The sequence below is a fragment of the Dreissena polymorpha genome, chromosome 5, assembly GCF_020536995.1.
Source record: "Dreissena polymorpha isolate Duluth1 chromosome 5, UMN_Dpol_1.0, whole genome shotgun sequence".
NCBI lineage: Eukaryota > Metazoa > Mollusca > Bivalvia > Myida > Dreissenidae > Dreissena > Dreissena polymorpha.
This window is the reverse complement of record NC_068359.1, coordinates 16,558,295-16,565,484: the sequence shown is the minus strand read 5'-3', so window position 1 is coordinate 16,565,484 and position 7,190 is coordinate 16,558,295. Positions and strand designations below refer to the sequence as shown.

The 7,190-nt window shown below is 33.9% G+C and overlaps 1 long non-coding RNA gene across 1 annotated transcript; it reads left to right on the top strand.

Annotated features, from left to right (window-relative positions):
• The first annotated feature begins 221 nt into the window (after nt 1-221).
• On the top strand, nt 222-3,652 carry LOC127831029 (uncharacterized). Its single transcript, XR_008026370.1, has 2 exons — nt 222-356; nt 1,939-3,652. It is a non-coding gene; the product is annotated as an uncharacterized LOC127831029 (long non-coding RNA).
• Nucleotides 3,653-7,190: the final 3,538 nt, after the last annotated feature.

The following is a 7,190-nucleotide window of genomic DNA, read 5'->3' as shown; positions in this document are numbered from 1 at the left end:
TGAAAGTTCACTCATGTTTTCGTACGTTTGCATTCACACAATAGACAAACAAAAAAGATGAAAAACTTAAATTGTGTAAAATATATACAATATATATATATATATATATATATATATATATATATATATATATATATAATATACAACTCTATCAAAATATAATCGAGGTATAAAGTATAACTTAACCTAAGTTGTGTGCGGATTTTACAACAGATTTTTATCTGACTGTTCTCAAGAGTATGTGTCATTTCCTGTAATTGTCAAATGTGTGTAGACAACCTCTTTCGCATTATTTTCGTAGTTTATTTAGCAACTGATTGTAAATTGGATCAGTATTGGATCGGTATTTGCAAAAGGTTCGTGTTATCAATTGTTTAACATGTCTACCTAATTTTGATGTTCAACTAATGGTATAGAAAAGCAATAATTAAATTACAGGAAGTTATTTCGGTGGTCTGATTTAATGTTGCAGTTTATCAATTCAAAATGTCGGCCGGTAAAGACATTTTTTAAATTAAAAAAAAGAATGCGACAAGACTCTCGTCAATGTATGTCGTTTTATTACAAACCTTGGTCAACAATGGTTGACTTAAACAGTTAAGTTACATACATAAATAATCAAACAAGAGTATACTGGTCATCCGTATTCTCGCGGTACTTAACGTTCAAATAAAAATTAAAGTTGAAATAAATACTTAATTTATAAATTATGGACTCCTTTGCGAAGATAAACAACTTTCCCGCTGATATCCATCAAATTTTCATTCATATAAATTATGTTTTATTTCGTGCCAAGCAGTTAATACACCATACTGTTCACTGATGCGTACGAGACGCCATATTCATATTCTCGCGGTAAGTATGTCAACAGGCTTTACGTCACTAAATCACAGTTAAAACATGATATCTGCACTGAAGCTTAACTTTTTAATAGTAACATCAATGATTAAAGATTAAATTTGATTTAAAATGAACATAAGTAGTTTAACAATCGTTTGAACTGCACAACAGTCATAATGCTACTCCTCTTGACAATGCATGCACCTCAAGGGGCTTCCTCTTCTGATCATTTTAACATGTGTACACTGTTTCAGATGCACCCAATGTTTATAAATATCATATTGTCCCAATAAGATCAACTTCTCATCAGGAAAGTCTATTAGTCTTGGTGGAAAACTTTGAATACATGCATAAATCATCATAGATAATTGATCGTTGCACCTTGAAGACCCAACCCTCGTGATCATTCAGGTTCATCCTACCGTATAAAATTAAGTGGTTTAAGGCCTAATCTTTAAAATATGTTGTGTAACCTTAGTCATGTGGGCGGAGCTTGTAAAATTTGCATATTAGTGAGATCGGGAAAGTGCGAGCAGACGATGTGCAACAAGTTGTAAAAAGCTGAAATACTGAAAAATTGAATGTGAATATTGTTTAATTTGGTGGAAAAAATGTATTTCTCACGGATAACAATCCGACTTACCAAAATATTGCTCATTATGACTGAAAATACTGTTTTCTGACGGCAAAAGAAATTGGGTCACCAAATCTAACAGGTAAACAACACTAAAGGGGCGCAACCGAAATACCGCGGAAATAGGGATACCGCGAGAATACGGATGTTGACTATACTTTATTTGCACAAGGGATAAATACATAACAGACCTCATCAAACAAAAACTAAAAAAAAAAATGCGTAAAAAGCCATCACAAACATCTTTCGTTATGGGGCAGAAGATTAGCAAGGAATGGTTCTTGTTTTCACATGCCATTTCACGCAGTATATTGCAAACAATGGCAATTTCTCTTGATATAGATGGTATTTTGCACAGGGTGCATGGAAATACTGAAAAACTTACTAACAATGGTTTAAGCTTTAGAGATAGGTAAAAAGTTTCATTGAGGTGTTCGCTACTGAAAATGCTCTCCCTTTTACAGGACGCATGCCCGACTGTCCAGATCGCGAAATGCTGCTATTGTCTTCTGATAAATCAATTACACAAGTGATTACAAAGAGCTGAACTGTCTCATTACAGATATATATGATTAACGACAGTCAGATAACTTCGGAAATACAATTGTCTAACCTTGTGCTTGCGAAGCCAATGACTAACTTGTGTAAGAAATTTGGATGTTATTTAAGTCAAACAGGCCAAACTACTGATAAGCAAAACAATAATATTATCAATCTGACGTTTTGACCGTTGAAGGACATTATATCAAGTTTGAGTAGTTTAACGTTTCTTTCCATAGTTATTTGTATATTTTTACATTTTTTAAAGAATACTGACTTTGTTGTACCCTCAAGTGTTTTAAAAATCATTGTTTTATCATGTAGCGTGACATCTTCTGTTAAGAGTTCATCCGTCAGTGCGGGTAGCTTTACGCCATTGTCTCTGCAAAATTGTCAGACTGAAAATATAGCTGTTCACTGAATGATTGTATATTGTTTAAACTTTTACTTATTCTATCCGCTTCCTTGATTTTATCACAATACGATACATCTGTGTCGACCGATTGAGATCCACTATCAAGTTCCTTATGAATCATGCAAAGCGCTTATTCTAATACAATTGTATACGCCCGTTTTAAAAAAACAGGAAGTATTATAGTTTCACCTTGGCGGCGGTCGGGCGGGCGGGCGTCGTCCACAGCAGTTTCCGCTCTCTAATTCAAATAGTTTTTATCGGATCTCCACCATACTTGGTCAGAAGTTGTATCTAGACAATATCTAGGTCAAGTTCGAGTATGGGTCATGCCGGGTCAAAAACTATGTCACAGGTTCACTTAGTGCATTTCAAGCATTTAGCATGGTGTCCGCTCTCTAATTGAAGTAGTTTTCATCCGATCTTCACCAAACTTGGTCAGAAGTTGTATCTAGACAATATTTAGGTCAAGTTCAAATATGGGTCATGCCGGATTTAAAACTACGTCACATGATCACTGAAACCATTTCAAGCATTCATCATGGTGTCCGCATTCTAATTAAAGTAGTTTTTATCCGATCTACACCAAATTTGGTCAGAAGTTGTGTCTAGACAATATCTACATGTAGGTCAAGTTCAAATATGGGTCATGCCAGGTTAAAAACTATGTAACGAGGTCACTTATTGCATTTGAAGCATTTTGCATGGTGTCCGCTCTTAAATTGAAGTAGATTTCATCAGATATTCACCAACTTTGGTCAGAAGTTGTGTCTAGATGATATGTAGGTCAAGTTCAAATATGGGTCATGGTAAAGTTATTAAGTTGTCCAAAGCCTTAAAACGGGCGTATCTTATGACAGTTTGGCACTCTTGTTCAACTATAAAATTGCCATTGTTATTAGTAGTAATTTTCCTGTTAGATACAACGACACAATACATATGCCAACATGCTATTTTTGTCCACCCGTAAACCACTATCTTTGGGTAATTTACGTTACAGTCGTTTATGTTTTTTCCACGTTCAATTTGATTTGTTTTGTTGATATATATTTTGTGTCCATTTTTAGCTTTTAGTCATTTGAATTTTCACACACTGATTTAAGTAGTGTGATTTTCCACTTACTTTTGTTAATATTTTGATTTTGCACACTGGCACTTTTTTTTCATCGATTTGTTTGCTTAGTTAAACATATGCATATACACTTTAATATAAATCACCTGCTCTACCACGACTTGTTACAAACCTCATTCGGGTACGGTGGCATAAAGGGGAAATATTTTATTGAGCGGTCTGAATTACGAAAGCACGCGATATCTATTAGGTGAACACACGATAGCTATAACGTGCGCAAGCGAAAGCTAGAACGTGCGCACGCGATAGATTTTACGTGCGAGCGCAGTTATTGGAAAATAAAACTTTAAGAAGTGTCAAACATTGTTAAAGTACTGCACTGAGTAAATTGATCCATTTTGTTTGATACTTACAGACCTGATACCGCTGCTCATTGGTCAGCTATCGCGAACTATCATACTATATATCGCAAGCGCATGTTTAATAGCTATCTCATGCTCAAGTCATAGATAATGCGTGCGAACTTCATAGCTATCGCGTGCGAACGTGATAGTCATCGCGTGCTCTCGTAATAGATAGCGCATGCGCACATCAAAGAATACACTGAATAAACTATGAACCGTGTCAAATTTGTACACTGTACCCGGTCGTATTAACTGTCAAGACCGAATACACTTTGTTTTTCTTGCGCGTATACTTTCCAAACATACGGACGCAGCAAATTCGGTTCCAATACTTTCTCACTAAAGTGGTCATAACTGGATAACTGGATGATCAACATTATCACTATGATCATGATATTGATGCCGCTGCTTCTGTTGCTGATTCTGCTGTTGCTGCTGCTTATGATGATCATGTATCTCTATACGTGACAATTTAAACGTTTACCGCTAACCCCTTACCCGAAATCATGTAGAAGTACCTAAATATTAGCGTACCAAACCATGCATAGCCTTATTTCGCTTAATATTTTATTCACTGGCGACTGCAATATGCATGTAATTATAGTGACTTCAGTTTTTAGAACAAAGAAGTTTACAGTCAGTTTCTGATCTTTCCTTGTGTGTTTCAAAATGACTGATGTGTTCTTTATAATAAGCATTATTTTCATTTGAATAGAATGATTGTTATACGCAACCGCCATTTGGTAGACTATAAATTAACCTGTGTATACGTTAAGGAAGTCAATAGTTGAAAAGGTGTGTAGTTACATTGTGTTATTGATGTATTCTATTACATTGAATTATTATGAAAAAGGTATTCAAATAAAACCATTTATAACCTGTGCAACGTGTTTAAGATAATACAATTATGTACTTTGGATATTTTGATAAGATACATTTTCGTTTACCTATTGGGATGAACGTGTTGAATGATTACTTTCGTTTTCCTATAGGGTGTAAGTGTTATTTTCTGTATCGAAAATATGTAAAGAAACATGTTTATCTTTCAACTATATCTATAAATATATAAAACACAAACAAAGTTCAATTTTGAGCCCTCGATCCCGTATATAAGTCAGTGAAGGAGGGTTTTAGGCTTATGAATACTGTATTAAAAGGGTAAATAGACATTTGACTACGATGTCACACAAATCACACAGCATGCACATACAGGCAAAACCGATTGAAGTTGTACGACATTGCTTGAAGCCAAAATAATTGATATATATTTTATACAATGTTAAATTGGATATATGACGAAGGGACAAGAGCAAGGTTACAATGTCAATAAAGGAAAACACAATTTGAACACTATATTACCCACATTGATTGCCATTTTTTTATGTAAAAAGATCTCTGGCCTGGTTTGAATCTGGGTAAAATGGGTTCCAAAACGCGGTCACTACATCATATTAATAACATAATTTCAAAATCACTATAAAACTTGGACATATGATTGTCCTTATCATTGTGCCAAGTTCAACACGTGATATTTGTAGGGACAAAGACTATGGCACATGGTCAAAATAAAGAAAGACATATTAAAATATCTTGATTCCACATTTATTGCACAATGCCAAGCAAACTTGGTCAGAACATTTGTCTCAATCTCATATAGGTTCGAAACCAATTCATATGGCGTTAGCACCTAGTCGACTACTTTGTCTTCACGAGCTTTTGTCTGAGCATTGGTTGATTTCTTTAACGCGTGGGATATAGTTCGTTTCCATTTAGTTTCCCTCATATGACTAAAGTAACAGCGTTCTTACACGCCTGCACTAAAATGTTGTATCAACTCATTGTTAAACTTGCTAAGAACATTTAACAAACTATATCGCCAGTAATGCCAAATATGCACTAGACGATCCTGCAGAATATATCCGGACTAATTTGAGAAGGAGTGCTGCATGTTTGAAAACATGGCTGAACAGTGTTGAGTCAGCTATGTTCATTAGGCTATTTTGAAATCAGATCTTTTCCCACAACTTGGGGAATCTATCTATACCCGTGATAATACGAATTTTAGCGTCAATTTAATTAAAATTGGTTAATCGCAGTATTTCTCATTTTATTATTTTATTGATACACCTTAAATAAAACAATCTTTAAAAACAAATCACTTAAATTGGTATCAATTTAAACTATTTGTTTCTTTATTAACATATATGTTTCTAAACATCTGAAAGCAAAATCATTAATTGTGAAATTTAATTTAATTAATTTGGAATTATGGCTGCACTTTTTAGCCATGTGTTGCTGTTTTTACTGACGTATATTTTAAGGTGTTGTATTATTAGGGTAAGCAGATGGTTCCGGAAGAAACAACGCCTGTCATGTATGGTGACCACCAGCCAGTCCTACAAGCAAACATGTACACTTAACACAGTTTGCTGAACTCCACCAATACTATGCTAATGGTTTTATGGCCAACCAAAAGTCTTATCAATTTTTGTTTCGGAAATCAAAATTTAATGGAAAACTACACAATTCCATCAACACAACAGACTTGTATAAGTACATGGGTGTGCGTAATAGTCAATCTCTTATAATTTTGCGATTATCGACTTCAATAAACAGTTTATACCCATTGCAATATATTCTATTGTATAAAGAGTAAAAGACACCAAACTTTATTAAATAATTGATGTTTTCTTTTTAAGGTGTCAAAATCAATTTATAATTTTTGAATTTTCTTAACTCGGTACGTTACGTTGAATAAAATGTCTTTTTGAAAGAGATTAGACCCACATATTGCTATTTCTGGAAAGATGAATTTAAAACGTTCCATAATTTTGAAAGACTGCATAAATAATAAAGTGACTTATCTCGAAAATATATTACATTTACCTTTTGATAATCCAAACGTTGCTTTTATCCATTTTTGTGATGATAAATACAATCCAGAAAGACAATAACATTGGAAACATACTTATTGTCATTCGGAATTGTATTATTGTGTTGTTTATTCCCGTTTAACAGTTTTTGAAGTTTTTTGCTCGAAATTTTGGGTCCGTCTATAATGCGTATATGACTCATTTTCGCAAATATGAACGAAACGAGCGAATATGATCGAATATTTGCAATATTGATGATTTTCTGCAATGTTTTTATCAACAAATTACAGTTTAATGTAAAATATAATTAAGACTGTTAACATAAATAGATCAATTCTCTAGCCATTATCATGTTTCGAACTCTAAAGTCATGTTCGCGAATATGAACATTGTTTTTAGGCTACACACAACCAAC